Source organism: Equus quagga, unplaced genomic scaffold (genome assembly GCF_021613505.1).
Source record: "Equus quagga isolate Etosha38 unplaced genomic scaffold, UCLA_HA_Equagga_1.0 270_RagTag, whole genome shotgun sequence".
NCBI lineage: Eukaryota > Metazoa > Chordata > Mammalia > Perissodactyla > Equidae > Equus > Equus quagga.
This window is the reverse complement of record NW_025799872.1, coordinates 626,221-646,690: the sequence shown is the minus strand read 5'-3', so window position 1 is coordinate 646,690 and position 20,470 is coordinate 626,221. Positions and strand designations below refer to the sequence as shown.

Here is a 20,470-nt window from a genome sequence, read left to right as displayed (position 1 = left end):
GGAAAAGGGACTTCGGTTTTTCAAACTGTCCTTTCCGGCGGCCCCAGATGTCAGGTGGCCTGAGTCAGTGAGTGAGGGAGGCATGGAGGGGCCCTGGCTGCGGGGGGCGGGTCTGGACACACTTCGAGCGTGTCCTGGGTGTGGCCGTGAGAGTTCGTGGTTCAAACAGTGCCGTTCAGTGCACCTGTGGGCTCCATCCTCGGCTGGGGACACACAGGACGGGTCAGACGGGTGACACGGTCCCTCTTCTTGGAGAAGCAGCCGAGGCTGTGGATCATGGTGGCCTGGCTGCCATGTTCAGAGTTCTCCCCGTCACTCCCAGGGCAGCCCCATTCTCCATGGGGCCTGGAGGTCACGCTCGGGAGGGCGAGCAGTGGTGCCCGTATCCGGATGTGGCCTGCCACCCGCACAGACTTGGGCCTTTGCACGCCTCAGCTTCCTGCTCCGTGTCACCCACCCCCAGGCACAGTGGGCGTCCACAGTGGCCCGACATGGCCCTTCCTCCAGAGTCCACGTGACCTGGGACCTTGGCTGCAGTGGGAGGCAGGCCAGGTGCACTGGTCCCCCGGGGTGGGGGTCTGACACACAGTGTGAGGGTGGGAAGCCTGCGGGCGGCCTCATGGGAAACACGTGGTGGGAGATGGCAGCCTGGCCGGTGGGGGCTCACACTGGGCGGGGGTCTGGGGTAACCTCAGGGGCCCACACGTCAGGTTGGGTAGTGCGTGTGTGTTCTCATTAATCTCTGCGCCGTAGCGTTTCCTCCAGTGATGAGCATGGGGAGGGCCAGCAGCACCTGGGTCGGGTCACCAGGGGAGCCCCAGATGCTGCTGTGACCTGGCTGTTGTCGTGGACGTTCCCAAATGTCATGTTCGTCATGACAAAATGCCAGCCCCCGAGACTTAACTCCCACACAACTGGCTGGAGAAAGCAGAGGGCCGTGGGCTCCCCAGGGCGTGCAGGCACGGCTCGGGCCGTGCGTGGGGGCCGCCCTCCCAGCTCCCGCCACTCGGTGTGGCTGCCCATGTCAGGTGGACACACCTGGCACGTGCGGTGGCCTTGGACCCCTGCTCTCCAGTGACAAAGCAGTGCGGGCAGGTGTGTAGTCGCTGTCACACCACCACCTGTTTTCATTGCATTCGTTTTGTCACCGTCTGCAGCTCCTGTTACTGGTTTTCTTCCGACGACAGTAATGCATAGTTTACCTTTTCAGACGGCAGATTCGTTCGAATCACTCGTCTTAAGCAGCAGTAGTGCAGGCGCTAAGGGTCAACGTTGGTGGTGACGTAGTAGTCACTATGGGGACGGTAAAAACAGTACCTGAGTGAGTGGTAAAAATGGAGAGGGCAGACGAAGCTGGATGCCCAGCAGGGGCTCGTGGGCAGTCATGACAGCCCTTGGACGCAGGACCTGAGAGGGCCGAGGGTTCCCCCGGGATTTCCGAGTGGGCAGCACCCAGGCTCCTTGACTGTGGGCGGGCTTTTGGCGAGTGAGGAGAGCAGTGGGGGTGGAGGGCCTGGACAGACTGACCACTGTCTGCAGCGCAGCACCGCGAGAGCTTCCCCCCGGCCCCCAGCACGTCTTCTGGGCGGGAGCCATGGGCACCCCCTCACCTCCTGGGACCCTGAGTCGCAGAGTCTGCCCCACCTCACCCCACACGTGGACTACAGATGGGATGGCCCTCTGGAAGCAGCTGTCGATTTGCCGTTGATCAGCACAGGTGGAAGGACGGGCCAGCGAAGGTGACGTCCAGCTGACGCCCAGGGGATCCTGCACATTGGCCTCCGGGGGCCCGGCATGCCCAGCCTTGTCTGCTACTCAGAAACACCCCGCGGCTCCCCGGAGCCCGCGGGGTGAGCCTAATCCCATGTCTGGGAGCCCGAGGCTCTCTGCACTCTGCCTCACCCGCCAGATGTGTCCACCGCTCCGGCCCTGGCTGCCGTGCCCAGCCTTGATTTATCATGTTGTCTTGGGCATACAGACGGGACGGCTTACACAACAGATGCTCACGGCGTGGAGGCCGGAAGTCAGGATCACGGCGCGGCCTGTAGGTTTCATTCTGAGGCCTCTCCTCCTGGCACGTCGGCCCCATCATCTCACCACTGCCTGCGTGAGTTCTTCTTTGTGCACACACAGAGAGCGAGAGCGCTCTGTTTCTCTTCCTCTTGGTAGAGGGACACTAATCTTATTGGATCGGGGCTCCGCCCTACGACCTCGTTTAATCTCAGTGCTTCCGTAGAGGCCCCGTCTCCAGACAGTCACCGTGGACGTTACATTATGTTACGTTATGGCTTCACCATAGGAATCTGGGGGGGGGGGGGACGACACATACATGCAGTCCATAGCTCATGGCTTATTAAATAATTTGGGTGTAAAATCCATTCATAAGATTGAAACTCTCTATACTTGTCTCCACTTGCAAACACATTTTAAAATTAGGTGAATACCAAATACTTATACACGGAGAGAGAGAAGAGGGGTGTGTCAAGACATTCTTGTGACAGAAAACTGAAAGGAGCCACTTTGCTGGACCCCACGTGAGCTTGCAGAGCTGAGCATCCCTCCCCAGACCTAATGCATCAGCATCAGGGATGGGGCTGTGGCGAGCACACCAGGCGAGCTGCACAGGGCTGATCAATGCACTAACACTGAGGCCACAGAGCTCCTGGTTTGAAACTCAAGCACACACAGCTGCAGAAAAAAGAGGACCAAAGAACACATGAGATAAATAAAATCAAATTGCAAGATGATAGACTTAACCCTAATATGTCAGTAACCACATTTGTAATGGTGTGTAAGTGGTCTGATCGCTCCAATTAAAAGAAATTGTCAGATTGTACTTAAACAAGATCCAACTATATGTTGCCTACAGTAAACGTACGTTAAATATAAAGACACATAGTAAGGTAAAGGATAGACAAGATAGACCATTTAACATCAGTCAAAAGTAAGCTGGAGCGACTAATATACAAAAATGCAGATTTCAGAGCAGAGCTCATTATGAGAGCAAAGACATCATTTCAGAATGCAAAGGGGTCAACTCACCAAGATACATACAATTCTAAACGTTTCTGCCCCAATCACAGGGCTTTACGATGCATGAGGAAAGTGGACAGAACTGCAGAGAAAAACTGACCACAACTGTAGTCAGATACTTCGATATCCCTCTCTCAATGGTTCATCGAACAAGCAGGCAGAAAACCACCGTAATGAGCCTGCCTCCATCCCGTTGTTGGTGTCTGACTGCTGACAGCGTTTAAGCTTCACCCTCCCTCTTCCCTATGTGTCCCCTTCTGCACACTCAGATAGAAGCCCTGTGCCCCCTCTCTTGGCGCTGTGGGAAATTCACGCCATGCGTGGAAGCCCCCGTCCTGACCCTCCCCCCAACCACCATAAAAACCCCAAGCCCGTCTCCCTTCCCTGCTCCCTCAATCCACTGTGGACCAGAAAGCCTCATCATTCAAGTAACAAGCCTTTTCATCCTCTCCTGATGTGTGTATGGTGGTGTCATCAACCTCAACATCCAAGCCAAATTTGGGCTGGAAGCCCCTCCTGTTTCTGCAGAGTGACCACCACAGCCACAGAGAACACAGCAGAGGTGAACTACACTGTCAACCAGCTTGGCCTGGTGGACATTTCTAAACGCCCACCCACAGCAGAACATGTGTTCTTTTTATGTGTACATGGTCCATGGACCAAGATAGGCCACATTCTGGGCCATGAAAATGAGGGACAACAGGGCCAGCTCTGGTGGCCTAGCGGATAAGTTCAGCACGCTCTGCTTTGGCGGCCTGGGTTCAGTTCTTGGGTGCAGATCTACACCGCTCTGTTACTAGCCATGCTGTGATGGTGGCCAACATACTAAAACATGGAGGAAGATTGGCATGGATGTTAGCTAAGGGTGAATCTTCCTCAACAAAAAAAAGAGGGACAATAAATTCTAAAGGCTTCGAGTCATACAAATGGTGTTCTCTGACCGCAATGGAATCAAATTAGAAATCAATAACAGACCTCTGGAAAATATCCAAATATTTGGAAATGAAATAACACTCTTCTAAATAACCCACAAATCAAAGAAGTCAAAGGAGAAACCCTGAAAAAAATTTAAACTGAATGAAAATGAAAACACAACATATCAAAATTGGCAGGACATTCTAAAGCAGTGTTTAGGAGAAAATTGATAACATCCAGCCTGTATCAGAAAAGAAGGTGGCATGTCAGTGACTTCATCTCCCGCCTAAGAAACTAGCAAAGGAAGAGAGCACACACATATTTAAATCCAATGTAAGCATAAGAAATTGAATAATAAAAATCAATGAAATAGACAGCAAGAAAACAATAGAGATATCAATGTAACCAAAAGCAAAGAAACCCAATAAAACTGAAAACCCACTCTCTAGACTAAGCAGGAAAAAAGAGAAGACACAAATTATTAATGTCACAAATGAGAGAAGTGACATCAAGACTGATCCTATAGAGGGGCTGGCCCCATGGCCGGGTGGTTAAGTTCACGTGCTCCACTGCAGGCGGCCCAGTGTTTCGTTGGTTTGAGTCCTGGGCGCGGACATGGCACTGCTCATCAAACCACGCTGAGGCAGCGTCCCACATGCCACAGCTAGAACGACCCACAGCGAAGACTATATAACTATGTACCTGGGGGCTTTGGGGAGAAAAAGGAAAAAAAAAATAAAATCTTTGGGAAAAAAAAAAAAAAGACTGATCCTATAGATAGTAAAAGGGTTATAAAGGACTATTATGAGCATCTTATGCCAATAAATTTGACCATTTGGATGAAACGGACAAATTACTTGAAAGGTACAAATTACCAAAGCTTACTTAAGAAGAAATAGATAACCAGGATAAAACATATCGTGGAACACGGCAATCAAGATCGTGTGCTAATGGCATCGAGATAGATTAATAAATCAGTGGAACAGAGTAAGGAGTTCAGGATCAGACCTACACATAAAGGACACTTGATTTTCAACAAAAGCACCAAGGAATTCAGTGAAGAAAGGATAATCTTTTCAACAAATGGTTCTGGACCAGTTGGATATCCAGGTGTAAAAACCCAAAACTTTGATCATACTTCACCATATACAAAAGTCAAGTCAAAATGGACCAAAGACCCAATATAAAAATTTTAGGAAAAAATAAGATCTTTATGACCTTGAGTTAGGCAAAGATTTATTAAATACAACACCAAAAGCACAATATTTTTTTTTTAAAATTCATGAATCGGAGTTTATTAAAATCAAAACTTCTCTTCAGAAGACACGGTTAAGAGAATGAGACGAGCCGCAGACTGGTACCTGGTGACATAAAGAATTTCAAAAATGCGATAACAACAACATACACCAATTTTTTTGATGAGCAAAGGATTTAAAGAGATACTTCACCATAGACAAGCTCTGGATGGCAAAGGAGCACATGAAAAGGTTCTCAAAATCACCAGTCATTTCAAGAATGTGGATTACAACCCGCTGCACGCCCCTTGAAATTGGAAGCACCGACCGCCGATGCTGGTGAAGCCGAGACGAAGCTGGAACCAGGACCTCCCACAGCCAGAGGGACGCAGACTGGTGCCAGCGCTCGGGAAACAACCTAGCTTCTAATAGAGTTAAAGCTTGCTTACCCTGTGACCTGTCCACTCCAGGTGCTGACCTCAGAGAAAGGGCAGCACAAGTCCTCACAGGGCATGACCTTCCCACCAGCCTTCTCTGGAATGGCTGGGGACCGGACTCGCCCCTGTGCAGGCCCGGCCATACTGACATCGGATCCCCAGGGACAGGAGGACGCCTGGGGTACCTGGGAGATGGCGGAGGACAGAAGGAGACTTCCGGAGGTGACGGGAGTCTGCTCTCTCAGGGTGATGTCACCAGGGAGTACATTGTCCAAACTCGCCCCCTGGGCACTGTGCATAGGCACTGTGTGCTGGGTCATGTGCACATCCACAAGCTGCTCCTCTCCCGTGCCCACCTCCCCTCCAGGGGAGCCCAGACCCTCTCAGCACGAGGCCCAGCCGGCTGCCCCGCCATCTTTGTCGCCGTGTGGGTTCTCTTTCGATGGAGCGTGAGTTTCTCCATTGTTTTCTTTCTTCCTTGGTTTTCTGTGCCCCCGAAGGAGAACGTGTCTCCACCACGGCCGCCTGCTCTTGGGAGTGCTCAGTGCTGCTTGTGGGGTGAGTGAATGGGTTGGTGGACAGGGAACGAGCCTGGCCGACGCCGAGCCAGAGCAGGGGCAGGACCCACCATGTGCTGGGGTCAGGGGCTTGCTCCCACCCTGTCAGGGGGTCAGGGGCCGGGAAGGGGACGGCAGCCCCTGATGACCTCGCTCAGTCTCCGTTGTACGGGGGAAACTAAGCCATGGCACGTCAGACGCCCCGGCACCCGACTGGCGGGCGATGGGCTGGAGACTTGGACCCTGACCCGCTGCTGCATGGCCTGCCCCATTTCTTGGTCTGCATCGGAGCCACGTTTTGGAAGCTTCTATCACAGGCACCTTCCAGCAAATAGCAGGATTTCAACCACCGTCTGGGCCACTGGCCCAGGTCACGGCAGGTCATGGTGAGGCAGCGTCGCCCCTGGGCTCAGTGCCCAAGTGTCTCCCCAGACTCTGGCAGGGGCACCCTGCTCCCCAGCAGGCCAGTGCTGCTGGAGGAGAAGCCCTGCTGGGTGTGACGGGCACGTGGTCTAAACGGGGTAGATGTGAAATCAGGGCTGGCCTGGAGCCTCTGTTCCCGGCATTCTCTTCCTACTCATCTGGTCAGCTCAGCGACGGGAGGTGACAAATCCCCGGATGCTGCAATCGTCAGGCGGGGAGCAGGGAGGCGGCCGCCTTGTCCTCCCAGACCCCTGCTCTGAGCCACGAGCACCCGCCAGCCAAGTGCCTCATGTCACTGGAACTCCTTTTCTAAGAGGAGCCAGACAGCCCTGGTTTTTATGTAATTGGAAACAAGTTGGAACCCTTTAAAAGCACTGTATGCCAGCAAGCATCGTGGTGTCTGGGATTTGCTTCAAAATCACCTGGAGCCGGGGTGGTGGGTGAGGGTAGAGACAGTGCGTCAGTCAGCTCGGGCTGCATAACAAACACCACAGGCACGGCGGCTTAGACAACAGACACTGTTTCCCACAGTCCTGGAGGCTGGATGTCCGCGATCAGGGTGCAGGCAGGGCTGGTTCCTCCTGCGGCCTCTCTCCTGGGTGTGCAGACGCTGTCTCCTGCCTGTGTCCTCACAGGTCGTCTCTCCGTGTGTGTCTGTGTCCTGATGTTCTCTTCTTACAAGGACCCCAGTGACGCTGGGTCAGGGCCCACACGTATGACCCATTTTAACTCAGTCACCTCTTTGGAGGCTGGGTCTGCAAACACAGCCCCAGCCTGAGGCGCCGCGTTAGGACTTCAGCATGTGGACATTGGGAGGGACGCAGTTCAGCCCGTCACAGATGGTAAGACGGGCCGTTAGCTGGTCATCACTGGGACTGGCCCTGGGTCCCCAGGGCTCATCACTACACTACGCTCCACAGTTTCCAGACATTTGAACATTTCCCCCAAACAAAACAAGACTTTGTTCGGGCCACGCCACACCCGTCCACAGGCTGGCCTGGGCCTAAGTCCTGCCTGTGGCCTCAGCAGAGAGGGTGTCGTGCTCGCCGCGGAGGGCAGCAGCCCGGGACCCTTCAGAAGAGACTTGGCGAGGTCTCTCCCGTGCCCCTGGGCCTACGAGGGAAGCTCTCACCCACATGCAAAAGTCGAAAGCCTTTGCTTCCTGCATGGGACCCATAACCCTGCCCGTCACAGCTGGTGTGCCAGCGTCCCCGTGTCCCCCGCCCTTGCCCCGCTTGGGGGCCAGGAATGAGGGCAGAAGGAGGCCGGGCTGTGACTCCCCGGGGGCGGGGGGCCCATGCGCGGAGGGCCAGAGCCGCAGCTGGAGGGCCCTTGGGTTCTGACGTCATTTCTTTCCCGAGGGATCTGGAGAGCTCTGAAAATAATCGCAGGGTGTGTTTTAAAAAGTTCTCAGTGTCTGCGCTCGGGAAAACGAGGACTGGGCCTACCCCCGTCTTGTTCCCACAGGCCCTACTCTTTCTCTGCCATTATGGGGCTGGAGGTCATCAGAAGAAAATGACGTGTTTGTACGCAGTGCAACTGAGCCCTTATCCCAGGGCCCCACCTCACAATGTGGAATCTCAGTAAAATCGGAGATGGGAGCTGGGACCGACTTCTAAACTCCCAGACTGTCAGTGCTGAAGAGGCCTCCGACCCTCTCGGGGCCGGATTCTTGGCCCGCCTGCTCCTTTTACAGGAGGGGAAACTGAGTCGGGAGCCCCGGCCCCTGGTTCTGCTGTGTTATGTGCAATAGCACACTCCAGGGGCAGCTTCTTTCTGTTTTTTTCTTTCTTTCTTTCTTTTTTACAAGAAGAAGGAGCTGTCTGGGCGGAGCAGGGTCGCTGGTGCTCAGGAGAGAGGAGTGGGCGCCGGGTCACCTGCCCCCTTGAGGGTGTAGGGTGCTTCCAGCGCTCTCAGCATTGGTCCCGGGCAGGTGCACCGGGAATGTCCCAAGAAGGGCTCACGTGGCTCTGGAATGGGGCTCCTGTCTTCGCCGTCCCCTATGGACAGGGGCATCTCTTGGGTACCCAGCACCCAGCTGCGCTTTACACGTGGGTCGTGAGGTCTCAGCTTTCTCTTAAAGGATCAAGGCTCAGTGGGGAGGGGCCGCCCACTGCCTCCAGGGCCACCCCTGACGGGCCCCCGGGGCCACTGGGCTGGGTGTGGAGGGCCCTGGAGGGCCCGGGGCAATTACAACACACAATGCATTTCCATACAAAATCTCCCCTTTCTAATATTGGGACTCAGCCAAACCAAGAGGCCAAAGAGCAGAACAAAGGCCACAGGGACCGATGAGGCCCGAGGCCCCCAGTGCGTGAGTTTCAGGTTTGAGGGTGTGGAACTGAGGTTCGTGCTCCCGGAATCAGCAACGGTTATAAATCAAGCCCCACACGATGGTCACCCTGGCCAGGGCACACGAGGGCCCGTGGTCTCTCACACAGGACTCACCCTGACAACTGTGACACGGCACAAGCCACTGGAGCTAGGCTGAAAAGGTGGACAGAGACACAGACGTCCCCAGGCCTTTGTCCTCTCAGGACACAGACCATGTTCCCTCCTCTCAGGACACTGACCCTCCTCCCTCCCCTCAGGACTCACTGACCCTCCTCCCTCCCCTCAGGACACAGACCCTCCTCCCTCCCCTCAGGACACAGAGACCCCTCTTTGCCGGGCGTGGTCGTGGCTGGGGGACAGGTGGGCTCCCTCTCCGTGGCCTGGCTTGGCCCCTTTGTGCTGGGGTAACTGGGTCTGCGTCCCATTCTCTGCGTTTCCGCGTGACCTTGCTGGACCTCTGCAAGCCCTGGGGCAGGAGTGTACACCTTCTTTAAATAAAGCTTTCTCCGTCTGCCTGCGGTATCCTGCTGAACTGAGCATGCTGTTTCCTCTTGTAGAGCTTTCCTTGAAGATTTTCACCTTCATCCATAGACAGTACTTTCGCCACTTCCATGCCCAGAGGCCCAGAAGGATGGGATGCCCTCAGACTTCCAGAGAGAGGGCCTAGACAGCCGCATGGAGCATCGACGGGCCCTGCTTCTGTCGTCCTCACAGGGGCACAGCGGGGACAGTGGTGCGGCAGCCACCAGCACGAACAGAGCCTGCTCCACACCCTGAGCCCGAGCGCTGTGGCCCCCGACCCAGGACAGTCCCCTCTCGATGGCCATTTTCCAAGGGAAAGTTGTTCCCACGGAAACCCGCTCGGGTGAGGGGCTGGCAAGGCCTGAGCAGATTCTGGGTTGGGCACAGGGGTGGCCACTCACCCACAGGCCCGGGCCACGTTGTCCAGGCCGGCCAGCAGGGACAGCACCGGGAGGGATGGCCAGGCAGAGGGGTGTCCGTCTGTGTCCCATACAGGCCGCTTGTGGTGACCGAGGGCTTCTGTGGAGTCTCCTCGGGCTGAACACCAGCACCTGAAGAGTCTGACTTGCCTGGCCTCCATCCTCAGTAGCCAGCGAAGGGAACAGCTTCGCTCAACTTCTGTCAATAGGTCATCTTTGTTCATCACAAAACTGCTTCAACGTAGCAGGCTGAGCGCATGCTGCAGTCCCCACCCCCTCCCCCCAAATCCTTGCCAAAGTACAAAGTACAAAAATTAAATACCATGGTACATGCAACAGCAAAACAAGCATGGAGGTGGCAGGTTGTGAGGAGCCCCCGCCAGGTGGAGAGGAGACCCCGAGGCCCCAGAGGAGGCTGCAGGAGCAGGGTCACTGCTAAGGGCCCTGTGCTCGAGGCACAGCCGCCCGGGGCTCAGCTGGGGTAGAGGGACCACAGGAGTGACCCAGGGGGGTGCCCCTTCCCATATCCCGTTTCTTGAGGGCCAAGCAACAATGCAGGGAAGGCTACCTTCACATGGGCATGGAGACAGAGACACACAGAGAGAGAGACAGAGACAGAGACAGAGACAGAGAGAGACAGGGAGAGAGGAACAGAGAGAGACAGGGAGAAAAAGGAGAAGGAGGGAGGGAGCGGCGCTTCTGCTTGAACAGTGTAACATTCGTGGATGAGGCAGACAGTGGAAGGCAAGGGCTGCTGACTCCAGTGCCGTTGTCCCCTATCAGGCATGGTCGTTTCAATGCTGTAAATGCACACGCAGTCGACCTGACCCGCTGTCAGTCCCCGCCTAGGAGGAGATCTTCTCTCAACGCCCCAGAGCCTCGAGCCGCCACTGAGAGCTGCCAGTCCACCGTGGAAGCCAGGAACCACACGTGACTATCCACATTTAAATTAATTCAGATGCAGTAAAATTAAAAATTCAGTTCCTCATCATGCTAGCCACAGTTCAAGTGCTCAAAAGCTGCATGTGACTGGTGGCAACCATCCTGGACAGCCCAGGGTGTTTCCGTTGTTGCTGAAGATTCTTTTGGAACGCGCTGGTCTATAGGAGTCTTAAAATAAATTATTGCTATTTATCTGAGAACAGAATGTACCAGGTATCCCCTTCAGTGTGTTCCCTTCCTCTCCCCCCACCCCCAAACAGAGTTCAGACTTTGTCTACCCAGCCCCTCCCCCAAACTGAGGGCAGTTCCAGCTCCTGCCATCCCGTGGGGGCCAGGGGCAGGCTTGAAGGCAAAGGCCCTGATGGACAGGGCCTAGAAGAATAAAGGGAAAAGCTCCAAATGGTGGATTAAGTCTAATTTCCCACACTTTAGTCTTCTAGTACTTCCCTCACAATGCTTTTCATGTCTGAGTGATCTGAATTCCTATTTTCTTTAGATCCAGTTTAAATCAGCTCATTTTACTCAAAATAGCCTTGTGCTAAATGGTATCCGTAGGATATGGTTTAGAACATAATTATTTGTTCAATGATATTTTGTCTAATTCGTATTTAAAAACCCATAACTATTAAAACAGAAGTGTCCACGTAAAATCTTGTCTCATGAGATGAATTTCTGGTAATGCAACGTGGTTTTATGAACACACTGGCACCATCAGGGGTCCGGGTAACACACCTGGCGTGCCCTGGCTTACGTTGCAGAGAAACCCACATGAGAGGTCTGCTCTTCTTGGGTCACTTTTGGCGGCCGGCCTGTGGTCTGAGCCGGACGCCTCTCTGGGGCTGGATGTGTGGCTCCTGCTCTAGAAGGACACTCATGAGGGCGAGGGCTCCTGGCCAGGCCGCGAAACTCCCGTGTGCAGAGCCTCTCCTGATCTCAGAACGCCTGGTTCTCACTCCCGTGTGCGGACACAGGAGCTCGGGGGTCAGGAGCCCGCCCGAGGGGAGGAGCAGATGGCGTGGACCTGGGTCTCCCTGGCCCTGCCTGTGGACACGCCTCTCTGAGTGTCCAGCCCACTCCAGCCTGGCTGTTGCGGGCTGATGCTGCTGGGCTGCGACGTCGTGCTTGTCCGTAGTTGCCTCCGTATGAATCCTGTGCTCCGTTTAGAATGATTTAGCTTCTTACTTCATTTGGGAAGATGAATGTCGGATTTATTTTGTTTCAGTGCAAAGCTGACTTCTGACCTGCCTTTCCATCCATCCTGCTCCCCACACACACGCACACATTCAAAATGTCAGACTCGAAGAGGAGAACATAAGCCTGGATACTTTGGAGGGTTTGTGAGAAGAAGGGTGGTCGTCAGTGGATGGAGAAAACGCAAGCAGGTCCGGGATCAGTCCTGGGCGCAATCACAGCGGACGGCTCAAGGAGCTCCTCCCGCAAACCCTCGCTCGGGGCAGGACCTTCTCGGCATTAGACCTCCTGGGGGCAAGGACCCTGTTATCTGGGTTCAAGCGTGTGACCAGGCACGTGGGAAGCCCACACGGGCAGCCAGTGTATCCCTATCAAATCCCAGCTCACTGCACATAGTAGGCACTCAACCACTTGTGGGATAAATGAAGAAAGCAGGCTGCAGTGAGAGAGAGATCAGTGGGAGAGCCCTGACCAGCAGGAAACTGGCCTTCGGGACACTGGCAAGTGGGAGAGAATGACCAGGAAGGCGGGGGGCTGTGCTCCGGGCCATTCCTCCCGCATGTGCTGGGTGACTGGCCCGAAACTCTGCCTCTCCAGGTTTCCGATTCCCAACCATAAAACGCTCTCTTGGGTCCCAGGCGGTGTCTAGTCCTGACTGCTGATGTGGACGCCTCGCCCTCAGGCCCAGTGGAGGCAGGACAGGGAGGGGCAGGTTCAGCCCCTCATAGCCAGCTGCACCTTGCCGTAACCTGGAGGAACAGGCTACACGGGGTGCCAGACCCAGACAGTGGAACTTGGAGTTTAGCCCGAGCTCCAAGCTCCAGGAGGGGTGACAGTCCTCCTGAGGGTGGGGGGCACATCTTGCTTCGCCTGGCCAAGTGACTATCATATTCCTCCGTGAGACCTGAGACAGACAGCAGAGGGGAGGGAGGACGCAGCCTCCAGGCGCTCTGCACAGCACGCGGGCCAGGCCACTGTGTGGTCTGGGCTCTGTCCACCTCTGGGCTCCTCAGTGTAGACAAGCATAACTCTGGGGCCCTCAGAGCCCCAGGCATACCAGCAACTGCCTCCCCTCAGGAAAGCAGCCAGGGATCCCAAGACGAGGGGTGTGTCTTCTTCCCAGGTTTTTTGTTTTTGTTTTTGTTTTTGTTTGTGAGGAAGACTGGCCCTGAGCTAACACCTGTGCCATCTCCCTCTATTTTGTATGTGGGACGCCACCACAGCATGGCCTGATGAGTGGTGTGTAGGTCCACACCCAGGATCCAAACCTGCGAACCCCGGGCTGCCAAAGTGGAGCACGCGAACTTAACCACTAGCCACTGGGCCAGCCCGCCAGGATTTTTAATAGACTTTCAGATTGTGCTGGGAGCTCCCTGCAAACCCAACTGCTCTCGAAGGAGATGTCTGACTGACCAGCTAATCAGACACACGGTCGGGAGGAAGATACAAACAGCATGTGTGGCCGAGGTGATGGACGTGCCACGGGAGCAAGGACGCCACTTGGTCTCATGATGTAAGAAGAAACTTTGACAAGAGCAGCGTCCTTCTTACTTCTTTTTCCTTTTTTTTTTTTTTTTAAATTTAAGCTTTATAGGCATATAATTGACACACAATAAACTACACATATTTAAAGTGTATGGTTTAATGAGTTCGACATACACAGACATCTGTGAAAATGTCAGCACAATAAAGATGGTGAACTTATTAATCGTCTCCAGAAGTTTCCTGTGCTCCTTTGCTCGCCTCCCAAGCAACCCCCGATCTGCTTTTTGTCACCGAGTATCAGTTATATTTGCATTTTCCAGAGTTTTCTACACAGGGAATCCATCATACAGTAAAAATTATTTTTCGTCTGGCTTCTTTCACTCAGCATAATTCTTTTGAGGGTCAACAATGCTGTTTTGTGAATAAACAGTTCATCTGTTTTTATTGTTGAGTTGAATTCCATGATATGGGCAGACCACAACCTGCTTATCCATTCTTCTGTGGATGGACATTTGGCTGGTTCCAGATGCTGGCTGTTACAAGTGAAGCTGCAGTGCCCGGAGTTCATGAGCCAGCCCTCAGGCCCAATCGGGCAGGCCCTCCTCCAGCAGGTGCTGTGTGCAGGGACAGGAAGAAGTGTGGCAGCCACGTGTTCCCCAGGCTCAGTCCACGCCAGCCTGCCCATGAGATGTGGCACCAATTAATGTGGCACACGCTGTCTCTGTTCCACTTGGGGGCCAGGACTGAGTGAGTTGTCACTGAGTCCCTGAAATGGAGACCAGCGTGGAGCTCAGGGGTGGAAACAGAGGCCAAATGCATACAGCCTTCTGGAAGGTACACACCACTTCTGGGGACTGAATCAGCCCGCTCTTCTGCTGTGTTACCACAATAAGGAAATCAAGAGCTTCCCAAGAGATGGCGGGAGTGGAGTGACCCTGTGGTCAGCACTAGGACTTCTCTCATCTCTCCAGCTTCTGAAAGAAGAAACTTTGATGAAGGGGCTGTGTACTTACTTGGCCCCCACCAAGCATTTTAAAGATTTGGCCTGAATGTCTTTACCCGGGGCAGGACTCTGCACTTTGCCACAGACCCCACCACTCTGTATTGCCTTAGACCTGGTTGGGCTTCATTCATTTCCAAGACCTGCCTGGCCCGTTTAGGCATTTGGAAGGTACTGATCCAGTCCAAACCTTTCATTCCACAGACAAGAAAACAGGCCCAGAGGCATTAAGTGTCTGACTTAACCAAGTTCACTCAGCAAGTGGCTAGGTTGGAACCCAGGAGTTCCAAATTTTGTGCCACTAGTATTTTGCTGTATTTCTTGGTTGGGCATGAACGGAGGAATCGGGGAGTCTACAGTGCCCTGAAGTGGAAAGTAAAAGTGGTAGTGGCATGGGGAGCTGCCAAGCATCGGAGGAGGCAGAAAATTAAACAGCTGAGTGTAGACGAGACTGCTGTTGTGCTTGTGACGAAGCTCGTCTAGACAGCACTCCAGACCCAGCCCCTCCCCTCGCCCTGCAGCTAAATAACCCGGAAATAGTCCAACAGACAACCTTTAAAAGACTGAGAAAGGCGGAAGGAGGAGGGTGGACTGGCTCGGGGGCTTAGCACGTGAAGAGAACCATACGATGCACTCCCCGGGTCTTTTTTTAAAAATCTCAGATACATGCAGCTCAGGAGCCCTGCACTTGGTGAAGCTGTTTTCATATCTTTCTGGAATGAAGGGGAAATAAAGACCCTCTCAGATGAAGAAAAATCAAGATAATTTGTTGCCTGCAGACCCACCCTAGAAGAATGACAAGGAAGCCTTCCAAACAGACGACATGATAACAGATGAAGGACTGGAACTTATAAAGGAAAGAACAAGGGATGGGTAAAAACAGGGGTAAATGTAATAAATGTCTTTGTCCCCATAAATTCTTAAATCATATCTGATGGTTGGAGCAAGACTACAACAACATCAGCTGTGGGGCTGGAGACAATTATATTTAAAAAGTAGGGAAGGAAAAGGCCCAAGGTGGAAGTAAGATTTCAGAACTTTACCTGAAGAGGTGAAGGTCCGATGTCCGCAGGCTATAAGTTGTTCACGATACTATATTATCCAGAAAACTTTACAAAGCTCTTTGCTAAGAATGGCATAAATAAACAAGATGAAATCCTAACCATATGTCTAGGAATCCCACAGGAAGCCAAGAAAAGATAGACAGAGGACTGAGAAAAAGAGGAAACAAACAGAACACAAATACTAGAGGCTTAGACTAAAGTCCTACCACATCAATAATTACCTTAAGTGTAAATTGTCTAAATAAATCGATTGAAAGACAGAGACCGGCAGAGGGAATTTGAAAACTTGACCCAGCTATATGCTGTCTACAAAAAACTCATTTCAAACACAATGCATTGGATAGGTTGAAAATAGATGGAAAAAGGCATATCATGCTAACATTAATTTTCAAAAAGCAGGAGTGGTTATATTAATATTAAGATCAGATAAAGGTGGGGCCGGCCCAGTGGCGCAGCAGTTAAGTGTACATGTTCTGCTTCAGCAGCCCAGGGTTCACTGGTTCAGATCCTGGGTGCGGACATGGCACCACTTGGCAAGCCATGCTGTGGCAGGTGTCCCACATATAAAGTAGAGGAAGATGGGCATGGATGTGAGCTCAGGGCCAGTCTTCCACAGCAAAAAGAGGAGGATTGGCAGCCGATGTTAGCTCAGGGCTAATCTTCCTCAAAAAAAAAAAAAAGATCAGATAAAGTAGACTTGAGAAGAAAGAACATTTCTAGGGTCAGAGGGATATTACATAACAATAAAAGGATAAAACACCAAGAACATATAGAAACTCTAAACGTGTATGAACCAAACAACAGAGCTTCAAAATACACAATGTGAAAACTGGTCGAATCAAAAGAAGGAACAAACAAATCCATGGAAGTCATTAGGGACGTCAGCAGACCCCTAACAGAGTCTTAGAGAGAAAAGTAGCAAAGACGCAGGAGACCAGACAACACGACCCACAAAGCCTGGCCCCACAGGGCATTCCACCCAACAATAGTAGAATGCACGTTCTGTTCAGAGCCTGGGGAAACCAAGACAGACCACACCCAAGCCTATTAAAAATACCTCACTCAGAGTACGCTTGAGACCATAATGGAATAAACTAGAAACCAATGAGAAAAAAAATAAGAAAAAAAAAATAGAAATATCTCTGACACTTGGAAATTTAGAAAAGCATGGTCCTAAATAATCCATGCATTAAAGAGGGATTCTTAAAATCAGTAAAAAAAAAATATATAAAACTGAATTAAAGTGAAAATAAAGTGTATCAACATATGTGGGACACAGTGAGAGCAGTACAGAGAGGAAAAAATATAGCACTAAAGCTTATATTAGAAAGGAGGAAAGGTCTCAAATTATTAATCTAGAAAACTAAAAACTGAAAAAAGAAGAACAAAATAGACCCAAGGCAAGCAAAAGGAAGGAAATAATAAAAATAAGAGCAGAAATCAATGAAATTAAAAATAGGAAAACAATAGAGAAATTCAGCTTTGGTTTAAAAGCTGATTCTTTAAAAAACATCATTAAAATTGGTAAACTTCTAGGGCCAGCCCCCATGGCCCAGTGGTCGAGTTTGGCATGCTCCGCTTCAGCGGCCTGGGGTTCAGTTCCTGAATGGACCTACATCACTCGTCTATCAGTGGCCGTGCTGTGATGGCAGCTCACGTACAAAATTGAGGAAGATTGGCAACAGATGTTAGCTCAGGATCAACCTTCCTCAGCAAAAAAAAAAATAAATAAAATAAGTAAACTTCTAGCCAGCCTGACAAGATAAAAGGGAGAAGGCACTAATGCCCAAGACCAGAAGTGAGATGAGGAACGTCAGCACAGACCCTGCACTGTGAAAGGTTAACAAGGGAATACTGCAAACAACTTTACGCTAACGAATTGGACAACTTTTAAAAAATGGACCAATTCCTCAAAACCCACAAACTACCAAAACTCACACAAGTTGAAAAAGATAACCAGAATAATCCAATAACCATTAAAGAAATTGAAGTTCCCCACAAAGAAACCCACAGGCTCAGATGGCTTCACTGGAGAATTTTAGCAAACATTTAAAGAAGAATTAACACAAATATTACATACTTCTAGAAAATAGCAGAGGAGGGAATACTGTTCAACTCATTTTATGAGGCCAGTATTATCTTAATAATGAAACCAAAGACAGTGCAAAAAACTACAGACCAATATCACTCATAAACTTAGGTATAAATCCTCAACAAAATATTAGCAAACCAAATCCGACAACGTAAAGAAAGAATTATACACCATGACAAAGTGGGATTCACAGTGATTATAATGATTATGAAGGGCTAGTTCAGCATCTGAAAATCAGTCATTGTAATCCAACACATCAAGAGGCTAAAGAAGAAAATTTATATGACCATCTCAACAGACGCAGAAAAAGCATTTGGCTAAATCTATTACCCATTCATGATAAAAGCCCTCAGCTGGCTGGGAGTAGAGGGGAACTCTCTCAATGTGATAAATCTGATAAAGCATATCTATGAAAGACCTACAGCTAACAGCACACTCAAGGGAAAGACTAGAGGCTTTCCCTAAAGACGGGAACAGGGCAAGGCTGTCCACTATCACCACTCTTATTCAACATAGTTCTGGAGTTCTACCCATTGCAATAAGGCAAGAAAAATAAAAAGAAGGCTTATGGGTTGGAAAGGAAGAAATAAAACTCTCCCTGTTTGCAGACAGTGTGATTATCTATGTAGAAAATCCCAAAGAATCTACAAAAAGAAGGCTTCTGGAACTAATCGTTGAGTTCGGCAAAGTGACAGACACAAGATCAATACACGAAAGTAATCGTATTTCTATATACTAATGAACATGTGGAAACTGAAGTAATCAGCAGAATACCCTTTACAGTCGCTCCAAAGAAAATTAAGCACTTAGGTGTAAGCTTAAGAAAACAAACACAGAGTTTGTATGCTGAAAATTACAGAATGTTTATGAAGTAAGGCAGACACATACTGTGTTTACGGATTGGGAGACTGAACATGGATGTCAGTTTTCCCCAAACTGACCTATAGGTGTAATGCAATTTCCTATCAAATTCTCCACAAATATTAGGAAGCGTAGATAAGCTTATTCTAAAACTGATATGAAAAGGCCCTACGATAGCTAAACAAATTTGACTGAGACGAATAAAGAGGGATGAGAACTTAGATATTTACACAGTTTCAAGACACCTCCCCAAGAAAATACTTGTTAGTTACAAAGGGGAAAAGGACAGGCCTGGCACACACCCCCTTAATCAAGTGGTCATCTTCAGTAACGGGACAAATGGAAACAGTGCGCTGCCCGAGAGGGTGCAGTGAGAAGAATGCACGCGCCTAAACGTGCGTCACTCCTGTGGACCAGACGCACAGCCCGAATCGAATCCTGGAGAAGCAGTGGACGCACCCAAATCGAAAAACAGCTAGCACGTAACTGACCTGAGCTCCTCACAAGTGTCAGAGGGCCCGAAGGACGGGGACCGCGCGTGTTCCCAATGGAACACCAATGAGAACAGCAACCGGCACAAACGTGAGCCTGACCCTGATCCTTTGCTGCAAACGGCGTTATTGAGACAGGACTTGAACGGAGTCTGATGATCAGAGGGCAGCGATGCATCAGTGTGAATTCCCGATTCATACGTCGTTCTGCATAATGTCAGAAAACTTCCCTGTTTGTAGGAAAGAGACGCTAAAATGCTCAGGCTGCTGAGGTGTTGGCTTGGCAGCTTATCTTCAGGTGGTTCAGGGAGAACATTTGTATTCTGTTCTAACTTGTCTGTAAGTTTGTGGCTGTTTAAAAATCAAAAGATATTTTGAGAAAGCCACCTGTCTAAATAATGACACGTCTTACATCAAATATGACGCAGTCCTTGGGATGAGAACATGGAAGGATGTTGGTATAGAGAGACGGTCACAAAACCAAAGATGAAAAATCAAGCTACCAAACCATCTGTGTGGAATGATCCTGTTTTCGTTCAAAACTTCTCTTTGCTTGTGTGTGTGCAGAAAGAAAACCGCAGAGAACGGTGCTGAAATGTTAATGGTGATGCTCTCCGACTGTTAGGATTATGGGTAGTGGTTAGTTTACTCTTTTCTACTTATCTGTATTCTCCAACTTTTCATAATGCACAAGTTATGTGACTAATTTATTATCTTTTTTAAACATGCAATCTTATTTATGGAAAATAAAATTTCAGATCCATAGAATAGCATGAATGAAAATTGTTTTGGTGGGGTAAGAAAAAAAATCTGTGCTTAAAAGTTTTTAAGGGTGGGTTTGTTGAGTTGGACTAAATGTTCATCCATTTTTACTTATACAACGAGACAGTATGATTTATTTTTGCTTCCTTTATTTCCTTTACTGTCTTTAGCTAATGACGCCCTGCAGTTTTTCAGACGTGTTGTGGCGTCTGTTTGGGCCTTCTCTGGTTGACACCAGGGCCTCGAACACGGCAGGTGGTTGTGGGGAGCCGCTCGCAGTCCCCATGGGGTAACCTTGGCACCTGCACCCGCCAGTCTTCACCCTCCATTTGCTGTCTCAGATGCAGGCTGTGTGACTGACGCGAGATTTTACACTTGGGGGCACTTGTAAAAACAAGCCGAGCTGCTGCCGATCGTGGCTGTGAGGGATGCAAGCTGCAAACCGTGCGCGACTAACAAGAACTGGAGGGTCCAGGGCCAGCCCCAGGCCCGCACCTGGCTGACGGCCTGAACTGGAAGGTGACAGGCTCAGAGCTGCTGTTCACTGGGGTGCCACGTGCCAGCATCACTAATGGATAAGCTGGACACATTCCCAGGAGCCGAGCGGGTCCCCAGGGTGCAGAGAGCAGACCTGGACTCAGAATGAGTGCAGCAGTCGGAAGACACGAGGAAGGCAGCCCACGGTGGGATCAGGGCCCTCGTGCACA

The 20,470-nt window shown here is 50.9% G+C and overlaps 1 long non-coding RNA gene across 1 annotated transcript in view; it reads right to left on the bottom strand.

Annotated features, from left to right (window-relative positions):
- Positions 1-13,683: 13,683 nt before the first annotated feature.
- LOC124233911 (uncharacterized) overlaps positions 13,684-20,470 on the bottom strand; it is a 49,357-nt gene continuing 42,570 nt past the window's right edge. The window contains exon 4 of the long non-coding RNA XR_006887178.1: positions 13,684-14,467. This is a non-coding gene — a long non-coding RNA (uncharacterized LOC124233911). The remainder of the gene's footprint in view (positions 14,468-20,470) is intronic.